The sequence below is a fragment of the Juglans regia genome, chromosome 8 (genome assembly GCF_001411555.2).
Source record: "Juglans regia cultivar Chandler chromosome 8, Walnut 2.0, whole genome shotgun sequence".
Lineage (NCBI taxonomy): Eukaryota > Viridiplantae > Streptophyta > Magnoliopsida > Fagales > Juglandaceae > Juglans > Juglans regia.
The window spans coordinates 21,573,083-21,580,585 of record NC_049908.1 but is presented as its reverse complement, the minus strand read 5'-3'; positions in this window follow the sequence as shown (position 1 = coordinate 21,580,585).

Sequence of the window (7,503 nt, the reverse complement as noted above, 5' to 3'; positions counted from 1 at the left end):
CAAGGGTTTTAGGTGTTGCCGATAGCATGGATACTGACCTAGATGGGTTATATCAACGATTATCCTTGACGGATCAAGATGAGGAAGAAGTGGTGGTCGACGCTAGTGAGTTGGAAGAACTTTCTCTGTGTAAAGAAAGGGGTTGATTCTGTCTCTTTTTTCTGATAAGCATTATAACCGTGATGCGTTTAAGTTGACAATGACACAAGCATGGCGGCCGGTGCGTGGACTGTGTTTTCGTGATCTCAATGCAAATCTGTTTTTGGCAGAGTTTGAGGATATGCGGGATAAGGAGAGGGTGTCGAGAGAGGGCCCATGGTCTTTTGATAAGCAGTTAGTGTTGGTGCAGGAAGTTGACGGGAGTAAACAGGTGCATCAGATCAAAATATAGGAAGCTACTTTTTGGGTTCGGATTCATGACCTCCCATTGCATGCTCGTAATGCATGTGTGGGGGGCCGTATTGGTAAGAAAATGGGGAGGGTTGAAGAAGTAGATTTGGCTAAGGGGGAAGTGGCTTAGGGGGAGTTTCTACGAGTACGGATAACTCTTGATGTGTTGAAACCGTTGTTAAGGGGAACGAAGTTCACAATGGGAAATGGCGAATCATGTTAGAGCGTGGCTTCGTGCATCCAGCTATGGTGATCATTTTCGTGAAGGTCGTTCATGGGAACGGAGAGACAGTCAAAGGCAAGAAGGTCATCCAAAAGGCCGCTCAGGGGGGTGGCGGTGACTGGAAATATTGTTGTAACGTCTCCTAGTAACTTGGCACTTAAGCAGGGGTTAGAGATTAATGAGTCTGATGGTTATGCAACATCCAAGGAAAGATCCTTGGCGGAAAATATGCATGGTGACGAGAATTCAGGGAAAGTAGCTGAAGGAAGCGAGATTCAAGGGTCAGTTGCCGAGGCTGAACTTATAAATGGAGGAGTCGATGGTCATTCCGTGGGAATTCAAATTTCGCCCATGGGGCTAAATTTAGATGGGCTGGTTAAGACGGGTAATAATGTGGATATGGGCCCTGATATTAAAAAGAGACCTGATGGGCTTACAAGCAAAAAATGGAGACGATTGTCGGTTCTTTCTACTCCAGTTTTGATTGAAGTCCCTCCACATTCTTTAAGTCCTAAAAAGCGGAAGGTCATAACCAGAGAGGGCGAAATTGTTGAACGGCTTGCGAAGCGTGCTTGTTCAGACGATGGCCATGATTCGGAGGCAATCCAGTATGAAAATGTTAGTTTGGCGGTGGCTGTTGAACAGCACCGCCACGATCAATGAAGCTTATAAGTTGGAATGTCTGTGGGCTTGGGAACCCACGGGGCATTCGAACCCTCTGCGAATTGGTGAAGAGGGAAGCTCCCGAAGTCCTGTTTTTACAGGAAACTCGTTTGAAAGCTCATGAATTTGAGGTTTGTAAATTTAAACTAGGATTTGCTAATTGTTTGGTAGTGGATTGTTGTGGCCGAAAGGGGGGTCTCGCTTTGTTGTGGGGTAGGGATGTCAATTTGTCAATCATTAATTATTCCCAATGTCATATTGATGCGTTGATTGAAGATGTTTCTGGGATTGGGTCCTGGTTTTTAACCAGAATCTATGGGTTTCCGGATGTTTCTCAGTAGTATAAAACTTGGGATTTGTTGAGAACATTTGGCAGGCAAAATGGCGAAGCATGGTTGGTCATTGGCGACTTCAACGAGATTTTGCATCATCATGAGAAATGGGGGGGAAGATCAAGGTTGAATAGGCAAATTTCTGATTTTCGGGATGTGGTGAATGAGTGTGCATTACGGGATATGGGGTTTAAGGGGACCAAATTTACTTGGAGTAATAGGAGGGTAAGGCCTTTCGGAGTTAGTGAGAGATTAGATAGGGCACTGGCGAATGTTCCATGGGGGAATAAATTTCCAAATGCTACTGTGTCACATGGCTTGGAGGCTTATTCCGATCATATTCCTATTTGGGTTAATACGGAAGGGGATGGGGGCTTTAAACGAGGAAAAAAACAGTTCAGGTTTGAAGAGATGTGGATAGGGGAGCCAACTTGTGAGGATATTATTAGGCAAGTATGGAGGAGGGGGAATGAGGGGAATCATATGCTGGATATTATGGATAAGGTGAAGGAGTGTGGATATCAGTTACAGAGCTGGAACCTAAACTGTTTTGGTAATGTCCAAAAGCAAATTCGATTGGCTAGAAAAAAAAATGAATTGTTGCATGCTTCTGACCCTGTAGGAGGACATATCGAAGAACATAAGAGGGCTAGAGAGGAGGTACAGAAGTGGATGGAAAGGGATGAGGTGATGTGGAGGCAACGTTCTAAGGCCCTGTGGCTAAAAGATGGTGATCGAAATTCTAGCTATTTTCACATGAAGGCATCTCAGAGGAGAAGGAAAAACCAGTTGGTTAAGATTCAGGATGGGGAAGGGGTTTGGTAGTATGGCGAGCAAAGGGATAGAGTTTTCTTACAATATTTTGAAGACCTTTTTAAAAGCTCAAATCCAAGTGGAAATTCTGATTTTCTTGAGTCTCTTGCTGGAAGAGTTACACCAACTATGAATGAGGGGTTGAGTGAGCAGTACACTAAAGCTTAAGTTTTGTTTGCTTTGTCGGAGATGAATCCATCCAAAGCACCTGGTCCTGATGGTATGTCTCCGGCTTTCTTTCAAAAATATTGGCACGTGGTGGGCAATTCTGTCATGGAGGCTGTTTTACAGGCTCTGAATTCAGGTGATTTTCCTCAATCATTAAATCATAATTTTATCACGCTCATTCCAAAGAAGCAAAATCCTGTTATGGTTTCTGATTATAGGCCCATTAGTCTTTGTAATGTGGCTTATAAATTGATCTCTAAAGTTATTTCCAATAGATTGAAATCTGTTTTGCCTAGTATTATTGGTGAAAATCAAAGTGCTTTTGTGCCAGGTTGGTTAATTACGGATAATGTGCTGATTGCTTACGAGTTGCTCCATTTTTTAAAGCACAAAAAAAAGGGGAAGAAAGGGTTCATGTCTTTGAAGCTGGATATGAGTAAAGCTTATGATAGAGTTGAGTGGAATTTTATTAAAAAAGTGATGGAAGTGATGGGGTTTCAGCCAGGTTTTATTTCTTTGGTGATGTTATGTGTTCAAACCATTTCTTTTTCTGTTTTGGTGAATGGGGAGCCGAAAGAACCAATTTTTCCTAGTAGGGGCTTAAGACAGGGGACCCTTTGTCCCCTTATCTTTTTCTTCTTTGTACTGAAGGGCTCACTTCTTTGTTGAATGCAGCAGGTATAAGGAGGGATATTTCTGAGATTAAAATATGTAGGGGTGCTCCCAATATTAATCATTTGCTATTCGCAGATGATAGTGTCATTTTTTGTAAGGCTGAAGTTGAGGAGAATAAGAGAGTTCAAGTTGTTCTAGCAGTTTATGAGAGTGTGTCGGGGCAGAAGATGAATAAGGAGAAAACAACTATGGTTTTTAGTAGTAATGTGGGTCGGGTCGAAAGGGAAGAGATTCGGTTGCTATGGGGTAATGGTGAGATTCAGCTGTATGAAAAATACCTTGGGTTGCCTCCTATTGTTGGTCGATCAAAAATAGGGGCTTTTCAGTCTATTAAGCAGTGTGTATGGTAGAAATTGCAAAGTTGGAAGGAGAAATTGCTATCTCAAGGTGGTAAGGAGATTTTAATTAAAGCTATGGCCCTATCCATTCCCATTTATTCTATGAGTTGTTTCCTTTTACCTACAAATTTCTGTTTGAAGCTGGAAGGTTTAATGTTTAATTTTTGGTGGGGCCAAAAGAAAGAAGAAAAAAGGATTCATTGGGTTAGTTGGAACAATATGTGTGAAGGGAAGTGTAGGGGAGGTATGGGGTTTAAGAAGCTTAGATTTTTTAACCTTGCTCTTCTAGCGAAGCAAGGATGGCGGTTATTGCAATCGGAGGACACTATGCTTCATAAGATTTTCAAAGCTAGATATTTTTCTAAGACAAACTTTATGGAGTCTAGCTTGGGCAACTGTCCATCTTATACATGGTGGGGTATTTGGGAGGCAAAGAAATGGCTGAAGGAGGGATGTAGATGGTGGATTGGAGATGGTAAGAGTGCACATTTATGGACAGATCATTGGCTTCCAGGGCATAAGAATTTGGGTCAAGAGTTGGGTCTACAAATGCAAGATAGAGAAGCTGTTGTGGCTTCTGTGATTGATGGGGATACAAGGGGGTGGGACATTCCAAAACCTAGAACTCTCTTCAATCCAATGGTTGTGGCAGATATCAACAAAATTATGATATTTCCTGAAGGTACCCCTGACAAATTGATCTGGAATCAAGAAAGAAATGGACAGTTTTCTGTGAAGAGCTGTTACAAGCTTATTTTGGCACAAATGGGATCAATTACAGCAGAGTCTTCCTTGATGGGGAGACAGCAGAAGTTATGGAAAGCCTTATGGAGGATGAAAGTTCCAAACAAAATTAAAATCTTTGCTTGGCGTGTATGCAAAGATAGTTTACCTTCTAAGGATAAATTGCTAAGGAAAAAAGTGATTACAGCTAATTGTAGTTTCTGTCAGCATCCTCTGGAGGATTTGGTACATGCTGTGTTTAGTTGTTCTCATATTCGGGCCTTATGGTTACAGTTGTTTCCTTCTTTAATAAATTTTATGTCTCTTCATGTTACTGAATTGGTGTTACAATTGGTGGAGGGGTCCGATTCTGGTAATTTGGAGCTATTTTTCTATCTTGTGTGGGGGTTCTGGTATCGCAGGAACAAGTTTGAATTTGAAAAAATCAGATTAAGTCCAAGGCATGTCATTAATCATTCTTTGGGTCTCTTGCATAGTTACAAAGCTGTAGCTGTTTGTTCTAAGGTGCAGCTCAAGGATCAATTCAGCTGGAGGCCTCCTACTCAGGGAGTACTCAAGCTAAATACAGATGGTGCAATGTTCCCTAATCTATTACAGGCTGGTATTGGTGTCATTTTAAGGGACGCAGCAAGGTTGGTGGTCATGGCAGCTTCTAAACATGAACAAGAGGTGGAAGAACCTAAGGCCATTGAACTGCTAGCCGTTTTCAGAGGCTTGCAGTTTTGCTCTTCTATGGGCATTGCGCATATTGAAATAGAATTGGATTGTTTGTTGATGATTCAGTCATTGCAGAAGGAGGCTAGGATATGCTGAATTCCTTGCTTGGCAACTTGTTTTCTGAAATTAAAAGACATTGTAGTTGTTTTGAGAGTATTTCCTTTAAACATGTTTATATGGAGGGCAATAGGGCTGCTCATGAGCTCGCTCGTTACGCTTGGAGAGTTGATGATCTTGAAATGTGGTGGGATAGTATTCCAGATTTCCTTTCTCAAACCTTATGGTTTGATAAATGTCTGTAATATTTTTTTATCTCAATGATGAAGTTGGTATTTATAAAAAAAAAAATATATATATATATATATATATATATATATATATATAGAGCATGCCCTACCCAAAAAGAAGAGAGGAGATGGGATTTACACCATTGGATTCAGATTGCATTTGATCTTTTTTTCTATTGTATATCCTCCCATTAGATCTGAAAAAACATAGAATTGGTTTCACTACAACATAATTGCTTTTTAGTGACGGTTGGAAAATTGTGAGTCCCTAAACCGTCACTAAAAGGTATTTTTTGTGATAGTTTTTGGAAACCGTCACTAAAGACAGATGAGATTTTTTTTACGTTCCAACGTATGGGAAATTTATGTTCGAACGTCACATATACGTTCGAACCTTGTGGCTGTTTACGTGCGAACGTGAAATGTTTTGGCGCAAACGTTCGAACGTTATTAATTAACATTTGAAAGTGAAATGTTTGCGCCAACGTTCGAACGTTCATTGTAAATTTAAATTAAATATGACTCTAATTTAAAAATTATGTAGTTTTTATTGTGCATAATTTGTGAACAAGTCTAAAAAATTGACTTGTATATATATTTATATATACACAATTTGTAATATATAAATATATATTTATGTTTATATATATTTGAAATGCAGTGATTTAGTATTAAAGTTGGAAAATATCAAATTTAAAAAGATTATGAATTGAAATTAAAAAACGATAGAAATATTCAATAATATTTTTCTTTACAAATATTAAAAATAAAATACAAAATTTGATAGAATGTAGTAAACAACAGTCAGATGATAACGTTGTCCGCAAAAGTCGAACTTCGTACCTCCTTAGTCAAGGTATCAACCTTGTCATTTAGGATAGTTACACGATGGGTGAGCTCGGCAACAGACGCCGATATAGCCTCGAGCGATCGATCGATCTTATGATCGATATGCGCAGTCAGCTGTGAGATGATCGCATCATCCCAAGCAGGCCGCACATCTCCTTCAGATGTACTCAGCGTATGCTGACTACTACTCCCCACATGACCTGGCTCAGGCTGCGTCGGAGGAACTAGATCCTCTACAGGGGGTGGCTGATGTCCCCTCCCCTGTCCAATGCTACGTCGATGCGTGGTTATGTCGAGGGGGCTCATCTAATCTTTGACCCGCTCATCTGGCTGGGTTGGCACTCCCCGTGCAAGTAATAGTCGGCTGATTAGGACATCGTATGAGAAATTATCCATGGAGACGATGCTCTCCTCCTAACGGATCCTCTCAAAGATGTGTAGTGGCAAATCTATGGGATCTCCACGTGCCACTCGTATAAAAAACTGTGCCCAAAGCCGACTAAATGTTGTTTTATGTGCCACATGATCCACGTTTGTTGCAACAATAAGGTGCAACATGTAGAAGAAATGTAGTAGATGGTTCTAATTGTAGGCGTTCTTCCGCTCGATCTGCATGCAGTCCCTCCTGGTGAGGATGTAGAAATCCTCGTCTCGGTCATCATCCTGAGCCTCAACGCCAGTATCCTCGGCCTCTGACTGGTCTACATCTCTGGCTGATGCTGGCTCAAATGGGCGGCCAGTAGATGATGTAGAAATGCCTCATGGGGTGTAGCATATGCAAATGGCTCAACTCCTCGACGAATCCCGATGACATCTGGTGATATCTCAATGAAACACCGCGTACAGTCACGATGTGAGAGGATGCATCCTGAGGCATGTCACACATCCTCATATAGAACTACTGAACCATTGAGGGGTATACCTTCCCCCTTAATGTGCAGATATTTCCTCAGCCTCTACTGAGGAAAGCATCTCTCAGGTTCGTCTACTCCCATATAAGTTCGTCGAACTAATTAATCAGGTCCTCTCACTCTACCATAACAATACGAGCCCCGATATGAATAGTGTCCTGAGTGGCTCCTTCCCTTCCTCGTTTTCTAGTATGCAAAGGATGAGCCATATCCTGAAAATAGAAAAGGAAAAAAAATTTACATTAATGCATTTTTTTGTGTTAATTTTAACCTGCTTTGCATTAACGTTCGAACATAGCAAAATAAACGTTCGAACGTTAAGATAAAACGTTCAGACGTGTATTTCATACGTTTGCACGTAAAATAATGTAAATAAATTTACATTCGAACGTG